This window comes from Odocoileus virginianus, chromosome 26 (assembly GCF_023699985.2).
Source record: "Odocoileus virginianus isolate 20LAN1187 ecotype Illinois chromosome 26, Ovbor_1.2, whole genome shotgun sequence".
NCBI classification, from domain to species: domain Eukaryota; kingdom Metazoa; phylum Chordata; class Mammalia; order Artiodactyla; family Cervidae; genus Odocoileus; species Odocoileus virginianus.
In genome coordinates this window covers 16,109,293-16,137,169 of record NC_069699.1, presented here as the reverse complement: position 1 = coordinate 16,137,169, position 27,877 = coordinate 16,109,293, and the positions used below count along the sequence as shown (strand labels likewise).

Sequence of the window (27,877 nt, the reverse complement as noted above, 5' to 3'; positions counted from 1 at the left end):
GGAAAGATTTATTTATTTATTGACGTGGACCATTTTTAAAGTCTTTATTGAATTTGTTACAACACTGTTTCTGTTGTTTATTCTTTGGTTTTTTGCCCATGAAGCATAAGGAATCTTAGCTCCCCAACCAGGGATTGAACCTCACTGCCTACATTGGAAAGGGAAGTTTTAACCACTGGACCACCAGGGAAGGCTCCCGTGGCCATTCTTTAGGAGTGTTCCCTTGAACCTTATGGTTTCAAACGGGGCTGACAACATATGTAATAGGAAGTGCCAAGTTTATGTTCTGCCTTTCCTGAAAGGCAAATAGAAGCAGCTCCTGGATGCAAGCAGAGACCTTTACCCAGGAGGCAACAGTTGGTTCATTCACGAATGAAAGATACAGCATCCACAGCAGCACTGATCTCGGGTAGTCTGGTGAGAAAACTAGGAGAAATGGAAAGGTTATGAAGGACCTTTAGGAGCTTCAGAGATTTGACAGTAACAAGAGATGTTGGAAAGGTACATGAATTATTAATGTGCAATAAAATTAATAGTGATTAATAGCAGAGTGGCATTTCATACTAACATCTGGTACTAGATGTCATAGCTGGGAGAGAATTTAAATGGCTGGAGAAATGATTTATAAGGACTTGACTAGGTGATGCAAGCCTAAGGGTGTAGGACCAGGATGTCTGAGAAAAGCAAAAGAAACAGGAGCAAAAGGAGTTCATGCTTCTCCCAAGGGCAGAAAGATGAGTGAAACGAAAAGAAAAAGGGGAAGGTAGGTCAAGTCTATGCAGGATAATCTCCCTTTCTTAAAGCCATCAGTGCCACATAAAGAACCTAATGATGGTGTGACATCCATCAGAGTCACTATCAGGGGATGACACAGGCATCAGAATCTTGGGAGCCATCTTAGAATTCTGCCTACCCTAGGGCTTTCTCTGCTTTCCCAACATGACTAACCACCTCCTGTGGCCGTAAAGGTCTACAAAGACCACCTCAACCTAACCTCAAAATGCAATTAACTAATGAACCCAGCCCTGCAGTATGTATTACACAAATGAACAAGGTGTTAGGTTGTTTCCTATTCTAAGAGTTGCCCAATTAATGAAGCTTTAAAGGTACACAGGGTCAAAATCAACGCTTTGTTGTTGTAGATTATTTGCTGTCACATTTTGACTAGGACAGAAATCCATCATATAAAAAGAATACATAAAGGAGCACATGGGATGATAATTTATCAAGATCACCAGGAGGATCCAGAAAACACTTGGTCCTGCAATTTGGTGACTCTTCCCAGGGGACTCACAGAGACGAGATTCTCTAAACAGAAAGTGTTTCACAGATTTTGCTGTCAGATCAATTGCTGCTAAATGAAAATGTGAAAAGCCCCCCTCAAATTAAACACCAAGGTTATCATGCCTCCCCTTCTCCAGAGTGGTTAAAGAAAACAGGTATTCACCCTCAGCTGTGCCGCCTCTCAGCCTACACCTGGGAGACCTCCCACTCTCCTTTGGAGAGATTCTCATCACCAAACTGTTTTATTTGGATTTGTAAAGAAGGGGCTTAAAGATGTAAGACTGAGAGGGAGCTAGGGGTAGCAAAGTCCTCTATAAGAAAGACTAAGTCAATCTACAGAATTAAAAGCTGGCAGAGAAGGAAGAGTTGAGAGAGGAAAAAGTGTGCAAGCTGAAAGCTAAAAATAGGGGGGCTTAGAAAATGAGATACTCTGGAGAATAGGGGATAAGAAGAATTAGGAAGAAGAAAATAAAATACATGAGGACTTTTATTTAAGAGTTTCAACTGGAGTACTTTGGAGATTCAACTGAGAGATTAGCATTATAGATTAGAATTCTTTAGGAAAATAATTACTCTTGGCTCTTTGGAGATCATACCATACAGATACATTCTAGGTCTTGTGTAAATTTTTTTCCCTAAATACTCTGCATTTTAAAATCTTCTGGAGAAAAAACCCTTGATTCACTATAAATAAATGCTTTGAAATCTGTGAAACCTATAAGTAAAATTGTGTGTGAATATATTTTTGTTGAAAAGTATTCCATAACTTTCACAAGATTCTGAAAAGGTTATTTGATTCCAAAAATATTGTGGGAAAGATTACATGACTATGGAAAGAACATCAGAGAAGTCCCGCATTCTTTTGCAGAAGATAACCACGGGGTTATCTTTATAGTAAGGGACTCAGACAATCACAGGCATGCATAGCCCTGAAAATGGCTCACCAGCTGCATAGTTACACATGTGACACCTATCTAGCAGGTATGTCATAAAAATGTATCCAATCTCTGATCAGATTAATAAAGCTGGCCTCAGTAGACATTCCACTGTCTCCAATAACAGTTCCTGGCAGCCTCTGAGATGGCAACCAACGATTCTTGCTTGCCCACCAGTGCTTCCCAGGTGGCACAGGGGTAAGGAATCTGCCTGCCAATTCAGGAGACACGGAAGATGGGGTTTGGATCCCTGGGTTGGGAACACCCCTGGAGAAGGAAATGGCAACCCACTCCAATATTCTTGCCTGGAAAATTCCATGGACAGAGGACCCTGGCGGGCTATAGTCCACTGAGCCACAAAGAATCGGACATGGCTGAACACACACACACTGCGCATACTCAATTTCCGGTTTTCACACCCTTTCGTAGTCTCCTTTCACACTGAATCTTGGGCTCGCAAAGAGTTGGACATGACTAAGCGATTGAACTTCACACTGAATCAGGGATAGAATACATCAGAAGCTACTAAGGCTAGGTCATAAAAGGCACCGTGGACTGCTCACTATGGAAAAGCTGGCCACCATGTCAAGGGGGCACTCAGGCTGCCCTATAGGAAGTCTGCATGGAGAGGAACAGAAGCCTCCCATCAAGAGTCTGGATCAACTCATCAGTCACGTGAATGAACCAAACCGCAACTGAATCCTCCAGCTCCAATCGATACTTTGAATGATGGCAACCCTGGCTGACACTGACTGCAATCTCGTGAGATACCCGAGCCAGACCTGTCCAGACTTGCTGCTCCAGGACACCCGACCCATACACTGTAAGAGAAAATAAAGTAGCATTCTTTATGCCGCTGAGTTTTGGAGTAACTTGTAATCCAGTATTTAGCTGGTGGACACATAGGCCAACATGCAGAGTTGGTACTCAGTGATTGGTTACAAACACTGGTATTTGCTGGGCTGCCTCCCTCAGGCCTACACTTGCCCAGCTTCAAGACTGAAGAAAGAGCCCACAGCAAGCAACAGAAACACCCAGAGTTTAATGGGTAGGGGGCGGATCTTACCCACCTGAAGCAAGGTTCCTAAGCGACACCCTACCATGGGTGGCTGACAATGGGCAGGGTATACCCGCAGCCTTTGTTCCCAAGAGGAAGGGGAGGTTGCCAGTTACAGAGGAAATCGACACCTTGGCTCCCTGGTTACCAGGAAAACTACCAGAGAGGCATGCCCCTCACTACCCCTCTGATAAGAGCAGTCACTAGCTGGGACCTGGGGCAAGGATGTAGGGAGGTCCAGCAGGTGAGTTGGGTGTAGGTGAAGTAGGCACTGGTTAAGCAGGGTATGTACAGAGAGCAAGAGAACAGCCGTCTTGAGTGGCCTGACTACAATATTCAATCAAATATAAACAGAAGGAAAATTCTAGTTAAAAAGAAATGTTGGGGGAATGTACTAATGTTGGATGGTAACAGTGCCCTAACTTACACACATAAAAAGCAGCACGCTTTTAACACCGGCTGATATGATGTTTATTCTGTTCTGGTTACTGTGGGAAATTGCAACACACATTTCCTCCTGATATATTCATGTAAGCACAGATAGGTCCCTCTAACTCCCACCACCTTCTTCAACAACCCATTCCCTTTTCACATTGTTTGTCTTTATAATAACCAAGGGGATAGCTTATGATAATCTTTAGTGGGACTTAAAGACAGATGAAAAATGAAATTCGACAGTATCTTTAATGACACAGAGGCATTACTTTGCCAACAAAGGTCCGTCTAGTCAAGGCTATGGTTTTTCCAGTGGTCATGTATGAATGTGAGAGCTGGACTGTGAAGAAAGCTGAGCGTCGAAGAATTGATGATTTTGAACTGTGGTGTTGGAGAAGACTCTTGAGAGTCCCTTGGACTGCAAGGAGATCCAACCAGTCCATCCTAAAGGAGATCAGTCCTGGGTGTTCATTGGACAGACTGATGCTGAAGCTGAAACTCCAATACTTTGGCCACTTCATGCGAAGAGTTGACTCGTTGAAAAGGACCCTGATGCTAGGAGGGATTAGGGGCAGGAGGAGAAGGGGATGACAGAGGATGAGATGGCTGGATGGCATCACCGACCCAATGGGCATGAGTTAGAGTAAACTCCAGAAGTTGGTGATGGACAGGGAGGTCTGGCATGCTGCGATTCACGGGGTCAAAGAGTCGGACATGACTGAGCAAATGAACTGAACTGAACTGAACTTAGTGACGTATGTGTGTGCTCAGTCATTTCAGTTGTGTCTGACTCTTTTTGAATCCATGGACCATAGCCCACCAGGCTCCTCTGTCCATGGTATTTTGCCAGCAAGAATACTGGAGGGGGTTGCCATTTCCTTCTCCAAGGGATCCTCCCAACCCAGGGCTTGAACCCACATCTCCTGGGTCTCATGCATTGCTCATGGACTCTTTACCGCCAAGCCACTGAGGAAGCACTCTTTGGTGACATAATAATGAAAATCACCAAATTGTTATTAATGCTCAGTAGAATGTGTTTAAGTCATAAACTGGAATGCATTCACTGCATTCCTTGCTTAATATGATATTCACTATAGTCAAAAAATAATAAGTATGAAAACCTATTTATGTCTGAAAGGAATAAACATTATGGCCTCATAAGAACAACTGAGGGATCTCAATATTTCCCCCTCAAACTTAAAGCAATTAAATACGAACCAACTAGGAAGAAATATAATTTAAAGTTATATACATCAACGAAAAACTCATAAATAATGGGCTGTGTAAAGCAGATCATTAATGACTGGTCATTTCCAAGGTCTTGCTAAACAGATAAAATATTACTGACGATATGAGGAATCACATTCCTTCACTGTTGCAGTACTCTGCTAATGACAAGCTGTGTCATTTGGGATATTTCTAGAAGGCAAATTATATGTGTTTAGAAGTAAACTAGATCAGGATTTCAATGAGAAGTTCAAGAAAAAAAACTAACGTGACTGTTGAGTTATTATTAATAATGTTTGCAAAAGTCTAATAGCAAGGATGATCATGCCTACAGCAAGTGACAGTAAATTAAACCTGTTAAATAATAATAGCAGTAACACATAGTAAGATTTATTATACAGTTACTGTGCCATGCCAAATCCCTTCAGTCATGTCCGACTCTGCAACCCTATGGACTGTAGCCCACCAGGCTCCTCTCTCCACAGATTTCTCCAGGCAAGAATACTGGAGTGGGTTGCCACGCCCTTCTTCAGAGACTCTTCTCCACCCAAGGATCAAACCTGCATCTCTTAGGTCTCCTGCATGGGCAGGAGGGTTCTTAACCACTAGTGCCACCTGGAACAGTTATTGTAGTGGATCGATAAAGCAGCCATAATTATTCATGGCTCTGCCTCCATTCAGAATCTGCAATGTGACTTCAGCTCCCCCCATGAAAAGGTGGAGTCTACATTCCCCCTTCTTGGATCCAGGCTGTTTCATGACTTGCTTTGGTCAACAGAATGCAGCATAAGGGGCCTTTCATGCTCCCAGTCTTCCTCCTGACACTGTCCAGCCACCACTAGAAAACGTACCAAGGCTGCTGGACCACACTGGACCATCTGCTGGCCAACTGAGGCATCCCAGAAACTGACCACAGATGCGCCAGTGAGCAGAGCTGAGATCACAATATCCACCTAGCAAAACCCAGCCCCAAAGACCAACCCATAGAATTCTAAGCTCAACTAATAGCTAGCTAGGTCACTAACTTGGGGATAGTTTGTTATACAACAAGAATTAACCAATAAGCTCCAGGTTTAATTATTTTATATGTGTGTATGTGTGTGTTAATTGCTCAGTCATGTCCGACTCTTTGCGACCCCATAGATTGTAGGCCACCAGGCTCCTCTGTCCATGGGATTCTCCAGGCAAGCCATGGGTTGCCAGTCCCTTCTCCAGGGGACCCAGGGATGGAACCTGGGTCTCTTGCATTACAGGCAGATTCTTTTCCATCCAAGCCATCAGGGAAGCCCTAGTATTTTATACACATTATTTAATGCCACCCCTTGCTATCTGCCGTGAGGTAGGTAGTACTGTTGTCCAAATTTCAGAGGTGAGAACCTGAGGCACAGAACAACAAAGCAAATTCACTGCCTAATGTAACTTGAACATACCAAGGGAATGATCTTGCTGAATTCAGGTACGACTGCTCTAGAACTTTAGGCAATATCACCAGGGCTCTGCTTTAATTATTCTCCAATTTTTTGGTTCCACTGGTCCCTGCATAAGATTTGCTCGGATACGGTCTCTCTCCGTGTAGACACCTGCTGGCTCTCTGCAGCCCCAAGTTTACTCAATACTTATCATTCATAATCCAAAGAAAAATAGGTCAGACAGAAGGCCAAGGAGCCTCTGATTGGTTCAGCCTAACCATGTGCCCTGTTCAGAGACCGTGGGGCAGGCGCAGCCTTGTGACTGACAGTCCCATCAGAACCACCCAGTGGGGATGGGAACAAGGAGAATCAGTTGTACGATGGAGGAAGGACTATTGTGCAAAGAGTAGCAATATGTCCTCCACCAGGGCTCATAGGTCCACACAGTGGATTTCCGGACTCCTTAGTGGTATGAAGTGACTGGAGACCTCTGAATTATAACACCAAGTCCTTCTAGAAGCTGGTGTACCCTTCTGCAAGCAAAGCTAACGACCCTGCTCTTGTGGTCCCCTCGTTGCTTCCTATTTCCACATCTCTCCAAGCCATCTCACCACAGCTCCTCTCCCTGAATTAAAAAAAAGAAAAAATTATCTGGCACTTTTTAGTTTTATAGATTTACCTGATGCTTGAAGAAAAGCATTTTCTCCACAGTCAAATTGGAGAGTAGATTATTTGCTTTACAAAAGGATTCTCAACTTTACAAAGGATTTCCCAGAATAGGACTCTAAATAGCAACCTCCCCCTAGTGCATTTAAACTGTAGTTCCATTTGCAAGCTACTGTTTCTGAATACCTCAAATTCAGTTTACTTGAGGGGCTGGGCTAGGCAGCGTCTAAGAGCCTTTGCAACATAAATATTACATGAGTCTGCAGCACATGCGGCAAAAAGAAAAGACCAGGAGACTGGAACAGGATGACATGGGTTCTACCTCTGGCACTGTCACTGATCTACCGGCAGGGTGATTGCTTTTATGAAGTCACTGCACCACTCTGAGCCTCAGCGTTCTCCCCTGTGAAGGGCATAGGAGGAGTCTCTCCCGCCTCAAAGGTTTGTTATGAAGATTTAACAACTGAAGACATACAGAATGTAGAGCACACTGCTAGGCACATATTAAGTATTCTGGTCACAACTACTGTGACTGGTTTCCAACGCATTTGTCCTTGGCAGCCAGAGGATCCATTCAAAATGTAAATTCTATCTTGTGAGGCCATTCCACTCAAAACCTCATTGGTTTCCCACTGCTCTAATAAAAACCCAATTCCTGAGAATGTCCTACTAGGACCAAATGCCTGGCCTCCCCCTGGCTGCCCAGTATTATTACTCACCATGCTCACTCCATCTTTACACAAACCTGCTGCTATTTCCTATTTTCCCCAAATTACAAAAAAAATTTTTTTCTTCTCTTGATCTTGCTTCCCCTGTGAGCCTCAGCCCCATTTCTCTGCTCTCCTTTACAATAAACTTTCTTGAAAGTTTTGCCCGTGTTCTCTGTCTTCAATTCCTCCCTCCCACTGCCTAAGGACAGCTCCACTGAGATATAAAATAAGACCCTCACGTCAGCCTGCCCAGAAATGAACTCCTGGCTTCCTCCATCCCCAGCTTGCTCCTCTTGGACACTTTCTCACATCTTCTGCTGGCTCAGACTAGAAATCTCACAGACATGTCTGACTGTTCTCAGCCACCTTCCAAATCCATCAGTGAATCCTGCTGCCTCACCCTTGGAGTAAGACTGAAAGATGACCACACCTCACTGCCTCCAACTGGCCCGGACCGTGACTGTCTCTCTCTGAAATCATGGCAATGGTCTCCTCATGGCCTTGGCTTCCACGCCTGCCCTCTACCCCTTCATTGCCAGTATGGTAGTGAGAGGAATACTTTCAAAACGGAGGTCAAACAGTACCCTGACTCTGCTCAAGACCCTCCAGTACTGCCCACTCATAAAGAGCGGAAGCCAAACCCCAGCAATAGCTCTGAGACCCTCCATGGTCTCCGCAGCAGACGTTTCTGGCCTCTTCTCCTGCAGTCCTATGCTCTCCCACTTTGCTCCAGCCACCCTGGCCTCCTCCACTTCCTGAACCTGTGGCACACACTCCCAGCTTTGGAACTGAAGCCCTGTTCAGCCAGGTACCTGCGGAGCTCATCTCTCCCCTAGGTCATCACTCAACCACCACCTTCCTCACCTTGGCACTGAAGCCCACCTCGATCATTCTACTGAAATGGGTGAGCTGCCCACAACTTGAAGACACTGTTGGTTTTCTCTGCTCTCCGCTCTTTGGCATGTCACTTTCTCTCACTTCGGTTACACCAAGTCTTCACTGCTGTGTGGGCTTTTCTCTAGCTGTGGTGAGTGGGGGCCCCTCCCTGGTTGCGGTGCACAGTCTCCTCACTGTGGCGGCTTCTCTTGTCGTGGAGCACAGGCTCCAGGGCTCTCAGGCTTCAGCAGCTGTGGCTCTTGGGCTCTGGAGTGTGGGTTCAGCAGCTGTGGTGCGCGGGCTTAGCTGCTCCGAGGCCTGTGGGATCTTCCTGGACCAAGGATGGAACCTGTGTTCCCTGCACTGGCGGGTGGATTCTTTACCAGTGAGCCACCAAGGAAGCCACACACGTCACCTTCTAATGCACTATACAACTTCATTATTATGTTCACTCATGAATGACCCCATCTTTTCAAATATGTGAGCTCTTTAAGGACTGGCATCTTTGTCTGTCTTGTTCAGATATCCTAATCAACCTGAAAAACACATGGCACGCAACAGAAGCCCTTTAGTGGTGAACTAGCTGTATGGTCTTGCTGCACTGGTGCCCTTCCTTCCTCTTACAGTTTGAGGTCATAGCTCCCACATCACCTCCTCAGAGAAGCCTTGCTGACCTTGCTGATCAACCTCTCCAGTTATGGACACAGTGTCTCTCTCCTTCATAGAATTTGCTAATAGATGCAATTATATATTTGCAGTCTGACCGCATAAGCTCTATTAAATCAAAGAAGATTCTGTTTTTACTTACCATGTGATCACTAATACCCAACAGTATCTGCATATAGTAGGTATTCAATAAATATTCATAAGTGAATATTTAATAGTAATCTATATTACTGTAAAGAGTCAACGTCCTTTCATTCATTAATGATCCCCAAGTATATACATGATTAACATGGTTAAAATCAACTCTTCCGTCCCCCACTTGAATAACTGCTACTTGCTGTCAAACAGACTGTGGTTATCCGCAAGGCTCTCGTAGTCACTCTGCTTTCTATCTTGTGAGACTAAAGGACTGAACCAAGTCACTTATCCGCCTGTCATTCGATTTTTACCTCAGTATTATTTGTCTGCATTCTTTTTTTGCATCTGAAACAGTCTCTTTCATTTCTGTCTTAAAGGCACACACGCATTTTTATTTTATGTGAATAACAACCTGAAATTTGCAGATTATACCCCCAAAATCCATTTTTTTTAACCTTTTCAATTTCAAGCATTTTGTTCCTAACCTACTCTATGAGAGATCAATCCAAGATAAAGTACTGTTAGATAAATACAATAAGTCCATTCAAAGATAATGATGTATTTCTGATCTTCCTATCATTACATAAATCCCACAATTTTACATGTACCAAACTATGACTAATTGAATTAGGGCTAACTTCATCTACCCTGGCTTAGTTGGTTGCATCAATAATTTAACACAGTAAAGTATTTGTGTAATACTCTGCTTGCTAAATTTAAATAGGGCTCCCTTGTTAATACACAACAGCTACTTTCTGTCTGGGCCTTCCAAATGTTGACAGTGAGGAGATGTGAGTTAACTGTATGTATTCCGAGCTTTCTGCTCAGAACATTTACATAGCATGTCCCCGTTGGGATTTTCAAGATTGACTTTTGAGCACCAAACAGACTGGGCCCAGCCACAGGAACAGATTAGTACACAGCAAATGGAATGTCCCTCTGATAAAGGGTTCCACCTCTGCTTCCCGTCGCCCCCCACCCTGAGCAGACACTGTAACTCGTGTGTGTCTGAGGCCTTGTAAATAAAACAGTGGTAAATGGGGAGGGCTGGACTTCGTACCTTTGCAAAGACTCTTGAGAAAAAAAGGAGATGCTTCAACAGGATTACTACCAAATATTTTAAGCATATAAAAATGTATGCAAAATATTAAAATGAACACTCTTACACCCACCAGTAAACTTGGCTCCATCTTAGTATTGCCTATGTACAATTCAGGTGTGTTCTCTCTGGAGTATGGGGTTTACATGAACATAACACTTTTATCCTTGTTACCCATAAAATCATCCTTTAGTGTTTTAAAACTCTGCAAAACGTTTGACTCTGTGTCTCCTTCTACAAGCTACACACACACACACCCACACACACACCATCATTTCTTTTCTCTGAAGAAGCTTGACTAAAATAATATGAAAATACAACTTGCATTTGTTTTCATTTGTGGACTGTTGGTCTTGGAAGTTAAAGAAACTTAAGGAAAAAAGGCTAAAGTTTCAAGTAGGCAAGCAGCAAAAATGAAGGAGACATTTTGGTGAATCTTTTCTAATTCGTCAAAACTTGCACTTTCTACCCTGAACCATGCCTTATCTTCTTTACCTACAGTCTGTGCCTTAACAGAGGGTTTTTGATTAATCTCTGTACCCTCAATAGTCACTCACCTAATATTTACTGAATTATTAGGTGAAAAACTGAGTGGTAATTTCAGAGAGCCAAACACAAGCTCCCATTAAACAACAAATCTATCAAACAGAGTGTATCTTCAGGAGATAGTCATACATTTGGAACTCCTCTGGGAACTGATGGGTAATGGGGGTTTACAGAGGCTTGGAAAAATAATTCCAATGCTAGCATTTAAGGTCAAAAGAAATAAAGGCAATCAGAAACTGCTGGAGTCAAAGGAGCAGAAGATGGAAGTGGATATAAAACATAACTTGCCATAAGAAAGTAATGATGGTAAGTAAGTATGATGACAATAAGCACAAGAAGAAGGAGATGTAACATGACAAATAAAGAAGGCTGCATTTGAGAACTGAAAGTCTGCATTCACATTGTAACATTGCCCCTCAGTCTCCCACATAACCCTTGGCCAGACAATCAACTCTCTACTGTTGGATGATTGTTGCACACAATGGTTTTGCATCATCTCTCATTGTATTCTCCACTTTTGATTATCCATATATTATCTGGTGAACAAGTTAGTTATTATACTAACATCAGGTACTAATTGGTTGATTTTTCTCCTTACCCACTATGCCCCCAAAACCAAAGCTTGTCAGTGATGTAGACACCACAGCATTCAATACTCAAAGGTGTCATTATTAAAAGAAACTATTGATCTCTGTCAACATCCAGTGATATGAGCAAATGTAGGATGAAACACCCTATTACCTCCTGCACAATGTCACAATTCACATCCTGTTATGGGAACTTTGAAGTCCTATGATACATCCGATAGTTCCAACACAGGTCAAGGAAGTGCCAACAAGTTGCTCAAATCAGCATTTCCGTAACAAGATTGGCAGTCAGAGGAAATTATCGAAAGCACAGATGGCCCTCAGTTGTGTTTATCACAGGAGAATTCCTTCTCAAAACACAGAGGTTGAGTTCTTTACGCTACTCCCCCTGGTAGAAACGTTTTATGTTTAATCAACCTCACTTTGCCCACACGCCTGAGAAATGCAATTCCCTTTTCAGTAGGGAAAATTGGCCCCTGACTTATTTCCATTATATGTATGCACACTCACCCTTGCCGGGGCGTGCATCGGCTGGGTCTCTGCAATGACAAGCGATGGATGAGGTTCTCCAGGGGTACAGAGGAGATGCAGCCACATGGGACAAGTGTCTTCTCTCATCAGTCTGCTCAGAAGGTACCCCATCTCACGGCTGGCAGCCACAGGGACACAGCACAGAGATTCAGAGACACAACAAAGCAGTGTGACAAAGAGAAATGGGGAAGCCAAAGTACAGTAAAAGGGGCCAGGGTACTGCGTTACCGACCCGGCTCTGCCACTAGCTCCAGAGGCAACCTTGGATAAATCGCATTAATGCACTGGTATAATGCGATTCTTCCTGTCCTACCTATCACAGGGGACAAGCGAACGGTGAAAATGATATTAGGAATGCAGCTTTTTTGGATAAATATTATCATACACAATCAACAAGGGATAAAGACTCAAGATGCTTCTTATAATGCACCCACTGTGCCTGCAGCAGTAGAGTTTTGAGGTCCTTTTCGGAGGAGGGAAAAGGCTCAAGGCCATGCCTCCTGGCTGAAGTCAAATAGAAGTTATGGATGGGGAATGAGTCTGTGACAGGCTGTGACAGAGTCTCCTCCCCCACTCTCAGATTTTTTAAAGTTCATTTTGGGGACTTACATAAAAAATAACTTACCCCAAAGTGGCCAGAGCAGCCTTCTGGACCATGCGCTAATGTTTTCCTGCCTTTCCTGACCCACTGGATGCTTCCGTTCCCAAAATCTCTAGGTAAAGAGTAGTTCCAAGGGCTCCCTGGCAGAAAGACATAATAAGTAGAGAAGATCCTAATGACACATGAAAAAGAACTGATGGCAGAAAAGAGCACTAAAAATGGAAGCCAAAATTTCCTAGAAAATAGGGTTTAAAAAAAAGTTTGGGACTTTATCCTGAAAAAACAAAACTAAAAACATATTAAAATAACTTAATTTTATATTTAATAGAAGCACAGATTATACCCTAATTATCTGATTATTAAAATTAACAAATAATTTTAGATAATTTTCCAAAGAAATTACATAATAGTATGCTATGATACCCTTCAATGCACAGCTATAAAGAGAATGATTTTTGCCAAAAAAAAGCTGAGGTTTCATCAATTTCCCAAAGGCCTCCCTACATTCTTTGATATTCAAATACATTAAATTATTCTCTTTTGAAGCCTATCATGTCATCATTCTTGTCGATTTTTCTCTTCTTCAATTATTAACTGGTATAACTCGGTCAGATCCTCATTTCTCAATTATTTTGCATGTGATTAGAGAAATTCTCCCTTACGCCTTTCATCTTGGCAAAATTCTGCACCTTTTTCCTAGATTTTCAGTTTCCTTTTGCAATCAGGTTGCAAGGTATTTCCACTGTGTTGTCAGAGAAGGCATTGATGTAACCTGGGAAGGTACTGAAGTGTATGTGGAGACAGTACGTTAAATGAAGCCAGATACGCCAACATAGACTCATTTTAATGAGTGGACAGTTTATCAGTGCATGCTGTCATGAAATGATGCTTTCCACCCCACTCTCCCATACATCTGTAACTTTGGGGTTAATGACAGATCATGCTGGGATAAGAGGACTCTCTGTAGTAGAGAGAAAAATAATTCCTAAGTCCCAGCTGGCTCTTCACAGAGGGCAAGCTACCCTCATACCCATCACTGGATGTGATTCTGACAGCATCCCATAGAGAGAGGTGGGGCAAGGATTTTAAACACATTTCACAGTTGAGGAAACAGAGACTCAGCAAGGTGGACATTTTTTAGACTTCCTTTCACTATCTTCATGGCAGCACTTTCATTCATTGTTGTCTTGTTTGATACTAAATAGCATACCAGGCAGTAATTGCCCTACTGGGTGATTATAACTAGGCACTATTTGTTGCATTCCTCGAAAGACAAAACTGAAGATTAAAGTCAAGGTACTCGATGCGTTAAGTCAGTTATTGCCAAAATAATGCTGCGTAACAAACTACCCCAAAATCTTGATGGCTTCCAACAACCAATATTTATTTCTCACTCAAAGGATCCGTTGGAGGGCTTAGTGGACCCTGGTTCAGACTGGGTCAGACTCAGGCCTGTTCCCAACCTGCAGGTGTACCAGTTACCTGGGCAAGATCTCCTTGTGACTAATGGCAATAGTACCTGAGGCTACACTCACATCATATCCACTGCCTGTCACTGTCCAAAACGAGTCAGTGGAAAAACACATCAATGGGCTAAAGACGTGGAATCTGTCTACTCTGCTGGGAGACACCAAAAAGTTATACAACTCAAAGTAGGGATAGAAATTTTTGTTAAGGTATAGGAAGGGTGAGGGTTGAGACTCTTCAAGAGCCCTATCTCTTCCCCTGGCCCAAATGCCCACAGCAAGTGTCGGCTTCATGCTGCAGATTACCCCACTGGACTTCCTAGAAACTGCCTGTAATACCCAAGTGTGAGTCCTCACATTCATGCTGATATCCTATCACTCCTTCCTCCTGAGCAGAGATGCTTGGCACCTGCTGGATGAACCCTCTTGATCTTCTATATGTTAGGCTTCATGTAGCTCTGGGAGCAACCAAAATTGGGATGACTTTCTATACCTTCAAGCCAGCAGCTAAGCAAGAAGACAAGACATCCTCCTGGCCCTGCTCTGAACTTACAAGAAATGCATTTGTACAGGAATTCTCAGTTCACAAAATGCTTTCATAGGTCTTTTCTCAACAGAATCTTCTGGCCCCATGGAGTAGTCATTTTACAGCATTTTACAGATTTAGAAGTTGAGGCTTAGCAAGATCAAACGACTCACTAAATATATACCTCACGAGCCTCATAGTTTTGATGTGACCTTCAACCTTTCGTTCAATACACTTCTGCTGTTCACCAAGCATTTCCTTTGGGCCAGGCAACTCGGAAATCAACCCTGAATATTCATTGGAAGGACTGATGCTGAAGCTGAAGCTACAATACTCTGGCCACCTGATGCAAAGAGACGACTCATTGGAAAAGATCCTGATGCTGGGAAAGATTGAGGGCAGGAGGAGAAGGGGACAACAGAGGATTGAGATGGTTGGGTGGCGTTATCAACTCAATGGACATGAGTTTGAGCAAGCTCTGGGAGACAGTGAAGGACAGGGATGCCTGGTGTGCTGCAGTCCATGGGGTAGGAAAGAGTTGGACATGACTGAGAAATTGAACAACAGGCAACTTACAGGGACTGCTATGAGATGTGGCTTTATTTATAGCAGTACAGTGGAAAATATGTTCTTATCCCTTTTTGTACATGAGAAGTTAAAACAATGATTCCAGTTTGTAAGCTAAGAGGTGGCAGAAGCAGAAACCAAACTAGCTCTGTCTCTCTGCAGTGCCTGCGCCCCTAAACCCTGCACAAGCCTGTTTCTTTTCTTCATTCTTGTCTGCTTCCTGAGCAGTAAGTTGTCAAGAGCTAGATGATCTCTCGCCTTGAACCCAGCGAGGCAACCAAACCATGGTCTGGTTCCTCTTCCAGTCTCTATCCTTGGTTCCTTGCCTGAATCTCCATTTCTGCTTCCTCTTCTGGGACCCTGGTACTCCAACCTGTCTGTGTGTACATCTGGGCATAGTCATTTTCTGACCCTCAGGCCCCCTGGCAAAGCCCTGATGTCTATCATGTCTCATCCTGCCACACAGAAACACCCCCTTGTCATCTGGTGCCCCATGCCAAGGCTGCCACCCTTGCCACCCATGTCCTGTTTCCAGGCATTTTTGCACTGAAGCTTTTTCAAGTTCAACTTTGGGAAAATATGTTGTCAGTATCTATAAGAATAAATCTATCACTGAGGCTTTTATCCACAATATGTCTCATACATTTAAATTAACATGTTGCAAAATTGACCTTTTTGGTGTATATATAGTTCTATGAGCTTTAACACATTCGTATGGGGTGTAGCTGCTGTCATAATCAATACACAGAATCATCCCATCACCCCCAAAATTCCCTCCTGCTTTCCCACTGCAGAGTCACATCCTAGCAACTGATAGACCCCCTGGTCAGTTCCCCATCACTACACCCTTGTGCTTTCAATTTTTCATAAAAATAGAACCATCCTGTATGTAACCTTTTGAGAATGGATTCTTTCACTCAGCACAGTGCCTCTGAGATGCATCCAAGCTGATATAACGTCAATAGCTGACTCTCCTTAACGGCTGAGGGATACTCCATTTTGTGGATGTAGCAGTCTGGTTATCCCTTCACCTGTTGAAGGATATCGGGCTTGTTTCCCATTTGGTATGACTATGAATAGAGCTGCTACAAACACTCACACACATTTTTGTATGAACATAAGCTCTCGTTACTGTAGGATAAAATATTAAGAGTGGATGCCTGGGTCACCTGACAAGCATATGCTTAATTTTATAAGAAAGCAACAGTGTTTTCCAGAGTCATAGCCAGTTTTCAGACTTAGCAGTGTGCAGTTTTACAGACTAGGCAGATCTATCCCAGGCCTCACATGGGCTATTTACTCCTCCAATTCCACTTCTGGCCCTTCTCCTCTCTTCTCCAGGCTCTGGAAGACTGGCATCCGTGGGCCACACCAGCAGGCTTCCCTGTCCCCTTGCATGGCGTGTGGAGGCACCGCCAGGAGGAGACGGATGTCTGAGGATCGACTTGAAGCCCGCTCCCTGCTGGCCACATTGGCCTCGTCTCTCCAGCACGTCCGCTCCTGGGGTCCAGCCCCCTGCTTTCACTCCCCTCGCCTCAAAGGACTTCTCTTGGTCCCCATGGGTCACTTCATTTTCCCTGGTTACTTATACATTCAATGTCTTATTTAATCTTTCCAAAATCACTGCGAAATAGGAAGACAGATGAAGCAAACTGAAGCATCCGGACAGTTTGTCTAAGTTACAGAGCTGGTAAACAGGAAAGCCAAGACTAGAACCCAAGTCGTTTAACTCTGAAACCCATGCTTTTCCCAATAAAGTCTGATTTCACTCCATTTTTCTCAAAGCTCTTATTATCTATTTCTATAAATAATTCATTTCACATCCTGGAAAACTTAAATTAGCAAAGCTTGGGGTTCATAACTCAGTTCTTCTGAGCAGGCTGTCTGGGTTAACTGTTTCTCTTATTCCTGCTTATTTGATTTTGTTCCTTAATTCTTAAGACTCATGGTATCTTTCCCGTCCATTCTGTTTCCTAAAAAGGATCAAAATACCTGAATAAAACATGGGAAGGCTAAATAAAATATTTTTATTCTTAAGTGAACATTGCATAATGTTAACATGCTCTATATTCATTATCTGAATGAATTATTCATCTGATTTATTAATAATTTCTTTTAAACTTTAAATATTTTAAAATAGTCTTCTACTGACATCATTACCATTGGTCAAGCTCAAAGCAAACTGACTTGATTTAAAAAGAAAAACAACCAATGCCTATACTGGACTAGCCTCCCCACCTTAGGAAGGAGCATGAATACAGGCGCCAGAGATAACTCCATATGAACATTCATCCACTTTTCTTTTCTAAGAATTACTGACTTCACTTTAACCCTTTCCCTAAGGGCCTACTGCTAGTGAATAGAGGAACTAGTTCTCTGACTTTCAGATCAGGAATCTGTTTGCTATGTGAATTTTTAACTGAGGCCTGCAGATCACCAGGAGTCCTGAGATGCATTCTTAGGGAGCTTCCAGGTCGCACTAATTTGGGATGACCAGTTTGACCAAGAAAGTTTTCCAAAATGTAGGACTTTCAGTGCTAAAACTGGCAAAGTCTTGGGCAAAACAAACTAGTCACTCTGACTAGATAGCAAGGTTATCCTTCTTATAACTGAATCTAATATATATATATATATATATATATATAAACATACACAGTTAAACCAAACAAGATTGCTTATACCTTCAGTTGTTTTCCCTGCTGTTCTTCCCCCTCCCCCAGAACTCTACAGGAGTCTGAAGCAGAAAATGGAGTTTGAAAAAGCATGAAGAAAAGAACACAACATCCTTCTCCATCTGCCCTTCCTGATCAGCCCATCATGCCATTTACCATCTACCCTTGAATTCTAAATCCTTCCTATATTTGGACTCATGTTGGGTTGTTTGGTTAATGTTGTGCCTCTCCAGATGGCCTATCAGTTCCTTAAAGACAAATGCTGGTTTGTCTGTATTTGTTTATCCCACAAGGCTTAGGATGTGGACAAATTCACAACTGGACTTAAGTACGTCACGGTTCTTGGTTGGCTCATGAATGCTACCAGGGTGGAGGGGGAGGGATACCACTGTCTCCATCATCCCTGCCACCTCCACCCACAGAAACATTTAAATTTGATACCAATTGATTCTCTAATTAAGAGAAATTATTCAGCTTTTCTGACAAGGTCTCCCCAAGCACATGGAGCTATAGAGTCCTTGGCCCAAAGGTTCTCACACTGTGTAGCTCAGAACACCAGGGTTCACTGCAGTGTCTCAAGAGATGAGCAGACATAAAAGCTCAGAGGAGAGCCAAAAGGGAGATTTTAAGTTTCCTAATCTTTTCTTTAAACCAAGCAGCTCTTCCCTGTGTCTTGTTCCTTAAGGTTTCAGGTTCAGATTTCACTGGTTGAAAATAACTGCTGTAGTACATGTACAATCATTTTACACAAGAGAGAATTACCCAGATAGGGGAGGGACCTGGCTTCTGAAAACTCATGGTAGAATTCTACACATGAGAAAAATAAAACAATGATCTCCTCCAACTGGGATATTTTCTAAGTTGCTAGGTGACCTAAACCTTGTCTTCTATTAAAATCAGAACCCCCACCCAGAGTCCTCTCTGTATCACATATTCTACACGGTGACTGATTTGGCAGCATTATTAATAACACCACTTAGCAAGTGCCATTTAATAGTCATCAATAGTTACTTGCTGAGCATCTCAATGTGTGGGCCCATGTCACTCTCTTCACAGGAGTGGGCTTAGGTGTCTATTCCTTACAAGCAATCATCCTGTCATTAGTCTGTACAGTCGCACTTGTCAGCAGCAATCACTGCAACATTTATAACCAGCACAACACAGAAGAGATATTTCGGGGGAAATGGACACATTCATGATTTTACAAAAATAGCATGATCTCTGGCACTGGTCATTTTGTGCATGTGCTTTCTATTTTCATGGACTTTGCTTCTTTTATTGTCCTCATTTATTCTTTTTGGCTTCTTCATCACATACAGATTTATAATATGTTTTCCCATTTTACAGTCCTAAATGTGAATTCACTGAAAACATAAAATTAAACCAGCAGAAGAGAAGGTGATTATTTGGGGAGCTACAAGGCAGCAAATATAGAAAATCTTCTGGCACAATTGACTTTCTTTGAGAAGAACTGCCATTAATCTCACCATGAAAATATATTTTTCAAGCCTAAATGCTTATAACGGAAACAGGCAAAGAAAAAAAGCACCACACACACACACACACACACACACACACACACACACACAGATCATGAAAGTAAACGTTCAGAAATAATGGAGAAAAGTTGGTTAACAAAAGGCCTCTCTGAGTCTTAGGGTTAATTTAAAGAGGAAAGATAAAAGCTCCTACATGAGTCATTCTCAGACTCTTTGGGTCTCAATACACCTTTACAGAAATTACATACATACATCTTAAAAATTATCAAAGACCCCCAAAATCATCTATTTATGAGAGCTTTCTCTTTCCCTATGTACTATATTTGAAATTAAAATTGAGATATAAAGGATGTTTACTAATTTATCTTTAAATAACAAAAAGACTGCATTACATGTTAACATTCATAACATATTTCTATGAACAAAAACCTGCACATATTGAAAAGCTGTCAAACTCAGGTTGGCAGACATGTTTTCTGAAATTTTAAAAGTGTTTGCATGGACGCTCAAATTTGTCATTGGCAACAAATGCTGTCAGTTGTTTTTCTTGAAGTGACAAGCTCACTTCATTCATTTAGAGAAAACATCTGCCAAGTGCCCACGACTCAATAACCATCGTTTGTCTGTCAGTTCTTCTTTCAAGTAAAAATGGTATTCAGTGAAGAAAAAAGCAGCTAATTCTGCTCACGGCTCAAAGTACAGTTAGTTTGCAACAGAAATATTTCATGTGTGCTTCTTTCGCTTCACAAAGGATAATATTCAAGGGTCAAAATTCAAAGAAGTGAATGATTTTACTGCTTCATCAAGAACATTCCTAAGTGAAACTGGCATTTTTAAAAACTACTGTAAATGCATGCATGAAGAATACAATGACAGCTCATATAATTTGATGCCGGTGTCTTGATTCATTCTAAAGCAGCAGCAGTTTTACCCCCATTATTTTTGCATCTTCAATGTAAATGTAAGTGGAAAAGGCATATCCCATCTTAGTATCACTGTGAAAATACTTTTGACATCTCAGAACCCTTGACAGGATCTCAGGGACTTCCCGCAGACTACTGACCAGACTCTGATGACCCACTGCCTTAAATCCTTTCCTTCTTCCCTCTGACTGTGAACACAGCAGGCAGAAGCCCGATACCAAAGATCAACCATGGAGATATATATATATCAGTTACAAGCTCCTCTCCCCGCAGACCCCAGTTTCTTCCCTAGGGGGCTCATCTCCCAGTGGTACACCCTCCTTGCTACTTGCTCCTCGTATGTAACTTTACTGTCACTGGCAAACAAAAATTTCTAACCAAACAGAGCATTTAGAACCTGGAGCCTTAGGCCTGGATTCCATGTTTAGTCCTTGTGAATTTTCCACTGCCTGCTTAATCTATTATCTAAATCTATTATTGTTAATTAACTGATTAGCATTCCAACACTCACTCTCATTACCTCCTTTTTTCTTACAAGTATTCTACAATGTGATCTGAATATTATTTCTTAGCTTGAACTATATGATACTGTCATTCATGGTGGGTCAAAAACGGTTGGATATCATCCATTTCACGTAGTTTGACCTAAGAATAATCAAAGTATTTTATTTTTCATTACTGGAAAAGAAGAATCAAAATATATTAACTGAAAGAAAATGGGCTGATTCCAAGCAGCTGGGTGGACAATTTACTCAAATAAGAGAGAAAGTCAGTGCAGTAAAGATCACATGACCTAAAATGTGTCTCAGCCAAAACCAACAAGGCGATTCTGGATCATACTGACCCTGTGCAAATACTGAGCTTACCTGTTGTGGGTTTCCAAGACTCAGTGTTATTGGGAGGGACAGATTTTGTTACCAAACTTGGGCCTGCTCACATCTAGTTGTGATAAAGCAAAGTGAGGTATTTACTGCAGGAGCCAAACAAGGAGTGCGGGCAGCTAATGCTCAAAAGACCCAAACTCAATTCTCTGATTGGCTGATGGTGAGGTAACAGGGTGGTGTCACAGGAATTAACATCATCAACTCTCAGACTAAAAACTGGTCTGGGGGCTACATACTCACAGGCATAATACCCTTAGGTTTCTTTCAACTGGTAGGGGTCTAAGTATCTACAAAACAATGCAGGTGTGTGCACTACCTATATCCTTCAGGGTGGAACTAGAGACTCGGCTCCATGATTGATTACTGCTCAATTTGTTACCAGTTCTCCTGGCACAACTGCTATTTTCTGTCACCATGTGTTCACATCCTTTCAATCATTTATTCCTGACCCAGCCTTCTGTGAGTCAAGGGAGGCCTCGGAGACTGAAGCTTTTCTATAGGAAGAGACAGGAAGGAAGCACTCTGTGCTGGGAAGGCCCCATAGGGTCCTTCTCACTATGATTTCCCTCTGCTGATGCCCTTCCGTCTCACCCATCTCGGTGAGAAATTTGAGCAACAGAGTACGTGTGACCTGGCCTTTACCTTTCTTTCCTCCTATGATGTCATGTTCTGGTCTACTTCCATATGGTATACAGGGCCAGGCACCCAGGTTGGAGGGGCTGCAAGCTTTGCACACAGTACTGTCTTCAGGTAGACATGTTCATAGTACTCTGAGCGTCAGAGTAAAGATTCCATACATACATCTAAACGTGCCTCTGACTCCTCCACGGTCAGCTCTCCACTTAGCAGAAAAAGGTAGAGTATTTGCTTGATTCTTTAGACACTACCAAAGTGTTGTTTGCAGTTGTTTACCCAGTTTGTAGCACAATGCCTGGCACACAGAGCCATTCAAAATATCTATCTATCTATGTTCTGAGTAAGTGAATGTTTACAAAAATAAAGCTTCTCAAGAATTAGTCTCTATGGCTTATCCATGCATGAAGGCCAAAGAAGTTTACATTTTATGTTAAAAGAGTAAAAAACTATTGAAGGTGTTAGGCAGGAGGGTGCATGATCAGATTCCTGCTTAAAATGTTAATTAAATAATCATGAAGGTAAATGGAGTTTGTTTCTGGTGGAGATCCAGACAAGGACAGGTGGTGAGAGGAGGGGAGACAGTGTCATATGGGTCTGTTTCCACCTCATTACTTTCATGGTCTTCTTTGCAGAGATGAAATGGGGAGATTTGCATCCTGCTTGATCTCTGTGGGTGGTTATTGTTACTTTTGTGACATACTTCACAGTGTCTGGCTGTTTGTCCTTGATACAACCAGGTCTCTCTGGGGCTTATGATTATGATGTCAATATTCTTCCTGGTGGGAAAATAAAATTGACCATGGAATTTTATTGATGAGTTTCAGCTATCTGCTTCTCAGAAATAAAAAGCCTTCCACATGTTATATGACTGGCAATTTAGACACTCTTTCATAACCCTTGCAGTCTAGTGATGTTGTCAACTGGGGACACACCATAGATTTGTCTTTGCTTCTGTCTCTGAATGGTTCTGTAAGAAGACACATGGAACACCCTAGAAACAGCAAGGCACCCGGAAGACTCATGTTAAAGTTTTTAAGGATAACTTTATTACTTGTCAACTAGAAAATGGGTCTCTTTCCTTTGAAAGGTCACCATCTTAGTAAAAACCCTAACATCTACTGCAGAGGAGAAGACAGAAAATGCCAGCCTAGTCAACTGTCGCAGCTGGATTAATCTTGACTATTTGCAGGGTAAGAGATATCAGGGGAAGCTGTCCTTCACAGACAAAACTGCAAGGGAAGCTTGAGGTTGGAATTTAAGTCAGTAGTAACCATGAGTAAAAGAAAATAGTTTTGACATTGTCACAAAGACATGAGGTTGTGTGTTATCAAGTTAAAAGGTGAAAGGGAAGTGTGATAGCAGTTGAGACTGTTTTTTTCCCCAAAGTCCTCAGGACTTTGGCCTTAGTGGTATTCAGATCTTCTCTGCCAGGGAACACTCTGAAGTAAAACCACACCTCCTTCCAATCTCTGGCACAGCAGCGCTGACTCTTCTCTTTAACTCTGACCATAATCTCCCAAGAAATGTTTGCTTACAACTTCAGTTGTGTGGCTTTTTGCATGGATAAGCCATGGAGTCTAATTCTTAAGAAGCTAAATATTTGCAAACATTGATTCATTCGACAAATATTTACTGACTAGCTATTGTGTGCCAGACATCATGCCATGGACTAGGCAAACAATAACGAACAAAACAGAAAAAGTCTGTGACTAAGGTAGAAGTTTACTGAGGGCTCTTTTCTACCTCACTGTTCAAGTAACCTAAACCAGGCTATAACCAGGCAAACCTGGTACAGATTATTAGTTGGAGGTACAGATTATCAGTTGCAGGTACAGATTATCAATGTTTACATTTTCAAATAACAGTGTAGATAAAGTGGGGATAAGCTGCCTCCTGAGGAGTTCTGAATTTTAAGCATAGCATTAGAAATCACTAGCAAGTGCATTTTATTCCTTTCTTGATCAAGGCTAAACATGGTTCTAGGCATGGTTCTGGGCATTCCTAAAATACACAGATCAACTTCAAATTAACTCTATCCCTACACAATGGCATTTTGGAAATACTATAATTTTCCTTATATAAATAGATCGACTCAAATGGTATACTTATGTGTCTTTCCTCTTTTTTTTTCTTCGTGGAATGCAATGAAGATGGAGTCCACACTAAAGAAGGCTGAAGAGAAAGAAACAATGACTCTAAGTTCCCATGACATCTCTGGGACTCTTTCCAGATTTCTTGTTAAATGAGAAAAATAGACCCCATTTCTTGAGGTGTTCTTCAAGAAAACAAAGAGATGAGTCAACACTCATGAACATTTTTTCTGCTGTTATATGGATATGACCACTCTTGTCCTCCCAAGCACACTATGGTATCAAGAGTATATATACCCACTTAACAGATGGGGAATTAGAATTTCCGAGAGATAGGTAAGTTACTCTCAACACTGGAAAATGGCAAAGCCAGAGTTAACTCTCTAAGACCTTGAGACACACTTTTATATTGGTGTAAAATAAGGACAAGTGCAAGTTTAGATAGGTTATAAAACTTCAAGGCTCCTCTTGAAGACAAATTAGAGGATATCATGATTAGAATATTGTTATGATCCTCCCAGGCCTTGGAAGGGGGTCTGGGAAAATGAAGGACACTTATCTTTACAGGAAATCAGCCACTACTTTAATCTCTATTTCAAGAATAATCATTTTCTAGTGTCATGTATCATTCCTGCATGAAAAATTAATACAGTAAAGGACCAGAGAAGATTTCAAGCATGTTCCAGGAATCTCAAACATATTATTATTTGTGTGTGTGTGGTTGCTACTGGCTTTCAAGCAAACAAATGGAAGAGGATGCTAATGAAGCCTGGCTCTATGGCCAAGGTTTTTTAAACCCATCTCAGAAATGAAGCTTGAGACACGTGTGCCAACTGTCACAGAAACAACAGAAAGGAAAAAATGACATATGAAAGCTAGGGACAGCCAGTTCTGAAAATGCTATTTTCCACTGTGAAAATACGGCCAGAGAGACCATGTGCTCAAGAAGCCGCCAAGCTGGAGCAGCAGGATAAAGAGGGCAGTGGTGCTCTTAAGAGAGATGTTGAGAAAGGATGCTCAGAGTTTTGTACCTCGGGTCTTCCATCTGCTTCAGCACAAAGAATGTCTGTGGTCTCAGTTACTGCAGGAAGGTCTGGGGCTTCCTGACAAGTCATGCGAGTTGGTCTCTAGGTCTAGGCAGGCTTCACTTGAGTAATGTCTCACCTGTCACCTCTCTCCTGAGTTCTAATGACCCATTTACCTGCATCTCATTAGATAAAGGTCTACAATCCCTTACCCACAATTTGGAAGTCCAAATTCTCTGATAACCAAGAGTTTGTAACTCATTTATGGTGCAACGTGACCCTATTACATTTGGCAGCAAACCCTGACATGAGTGGAGTTATCACTATTCATAGTCTTTCTATTTTTCTTATTTGGTGTGAACAGTTAATACATTTCACTGCAGAGAAATTAACACATTTATTATGAAGTCCTGCCCAGACATGCTGGGGAAATTTACATAGTCAATGGATTATGTGTCATGTTACCTCTCAAAAGTTAAAAAAAAAAAACAACAACTCTGAATTCTGAAACAGGTCTGGTCTCAGGAGTTTATCTATTACTGTGATACTGGTCTTTGCTTTGATTCTGCATCCTGGTTCCCATTTTTGAGGAATATTCCAGTCATAGCTTTGCCCAGATTTTCCACTACATTCCACAGGGTGCTTTTCAACATACCCAGATGCTCTTGAGTTTCTCAGTATCTAGGGATCAGATGCCACCAGCCCTTGGCTGAATTATATCTTGAACTCAGCACTAAGCCTTGTTCATGAAGTCCCTTCTCCTTGGCTTGAAAGTCAAGGGAGGAAGTCCCACTGGTTGTGACTCTTGCTTACTTTGGGAAAACCAACTCAACAGTTTAAGCCTTCAGTATCTCTCCTTACCGCGGAGGAGGAAATGGCAACCCACTCCAGTATTCTTGTCCGGAGAATCCCATGGACAGAGCAACCTGGTGGCCCGCAGTCCATGGCGTTGCAAAAATTTGGACATGACTGAAGTGACTTAGCAGTAGCAGTAGCAGAAGTGACTTAGCACGCAGCATGCATCTCTCCTAACATGGCATCCCATTCCATCTATTTATATTGCAAGGAAGAAATCAGGGCTCAGAAAAGCTAATCAAGTTTTTATACTACTGTTTCAACATGATTCTAAGACACAATGTTGTCAGCTACTTGAGGCAATAAACAGACTCCACCATCTTCAATGAGAACAAGCTGCATGATATGCAGAAACCCATAGAAATAAAGTACAGGGCCCTGTGTCCAAAATGTGTCAAGAATTTCAAAATGGCAACACCAGAGAGTTAAACCAAATACAGGATCCTTTAAGTGTGAGGTTTCACTCGACTGCATAAGTCACATGCCCATGAAGCCAGCACTGCTTCTGTATTTTCAGTGGCAGCTATTATAGCATGACTCGACAAAATATGGCTTTAATTGAATGCCATCAGCAACAAAGAATGGGAGGTAATGCCAAGTAACAATTCGCACAAAACATTAGATAGTTGACCTTGCAATACTCCTTCCCTACTCTAGTTACATCCATTAAACAGTCTGCTTAACTTGCAAACTGCTTTTTTTATGTATTGAAGCGATACTTCTGTAGCATGCATATTGCCCAGGAGATGACAAGGCTAAAAAACCTATCTCAAAGCAATTGATTATCCTCAAAGCTTTCCCCCTCTTTCTATGCACCCAACTGTAACCTCTCCCAGAATCCATTACCCATCACTTTCTCAACATACTTTCTTTTGGTCACACTGCAGATAGGATGCATGTCCATTTGTCATGGTGAATTTATAGACATCCAGCTTCCTTTCAGTGAATATTCAACTTATTTCAGCACTGCTAACTCACAACAGGAAAAGTAAGCGAAACACCCAGTAAGACCAGAATCTACACAAATACTAGTTGGCAGATAAAGGTGGTCCCCTTATGGCTGAACCAGTCATGTTCAAATATCTGTACAAATGAAAGAAAAGTACATGTGTAAAACAACACATAATTCAAAGATCTCCTTTGTAACTGAGGACTGATTGTGGGGATTTTCCTCCCAATGTCTTCACCAACTACTATGTGTGTCCATGTGTGAAGGGTTCCATTCACACAAAGATACAGGGAGCCAAGTCACAGCCTTGTCTGATGTCCCCATTACTCTAAGGACAAAAATACTGGGGGACCTTCACGATAAACTGCTCCAGCTTGCTCATGTCACAGAGAAAGAAGCTGAGGCTCACAGAAGCTTCTTCCTGCAGTCCTATTCACACAAGAACTAGAATCACACTCCTGTCTTGCCCTACTCTCCTGAAACTCACGAAGTGGCCAGGGGCTTACCTTCTGCCATACTAGTCCAGCGTTCATGTCAAAGATGAAGTTGAGATGTCAAGGAAGCTGCTGAAAGCAGATCAGGCACCATAATATTTGACTCCTGAAGTGTCTGCAAAACAAGTCCCTAAGCAGGGTAAATAGTAACTGCTTTAAGTCCAAATCAGGTACTCAACCAAACACTGGGTAAACACAACACTCTGCCAGGCGCTGAGGGAGTTAACAACAACAAAGAATGAGTTAATAATACAGCAACATCCCTCTTCAAAGGAGCCAACAACCAATCTGGGAGATAAAAGTGAGTTCTCCCCGGATCCTCAGCTCCTCAGGGGCCTGTACTGTCTGTGTGCTTTTTATCTCCATGCAGCTGCATCGATCCTGCCAAAATGCAAACCTTCACTGGCTTTCTTTGCTTCTTCCCAAATCCCCGATGCTACTTCGGAGGCACAGCACACTAAACTAGGAATTGGAAAACTTTTATGCAAAGGGTCAGATAGTAAACATTCTTGGCTTTATGGTCC

The 27,877-nt window shown here is 42.2% G+C and overlaps 1 long non-coding RNA gene across 11 annotated transcripts in view; it reads right to left on the bottom strand.

Annotated features, from left to right (window-relative positions):
• Positions 1-27,877, bottom strand: part of LOC110151430 (uncharacterized) — a 660,579-nt gene that overhangs the window by 480,455 nt on the left and 152,247 nt on the right. For 8 of the 11 annotated variants that reach the window (XR_011483657.1, XR_011483652.1, XR_011483659.1 and 5 more), the window contains one exon: positions 12,146-12,907. The exons of the other annotated variants lie outside the window; for them this stretch is intronic. This is a non-coding gene — a long non-coding RNA (uncharacterized lncRNA). The remainder of the gene's footprint in view (positions 1-12,145; positions 12,908-27,877) is intronic. 11 annotated transcript variants of the gene reach the window in all.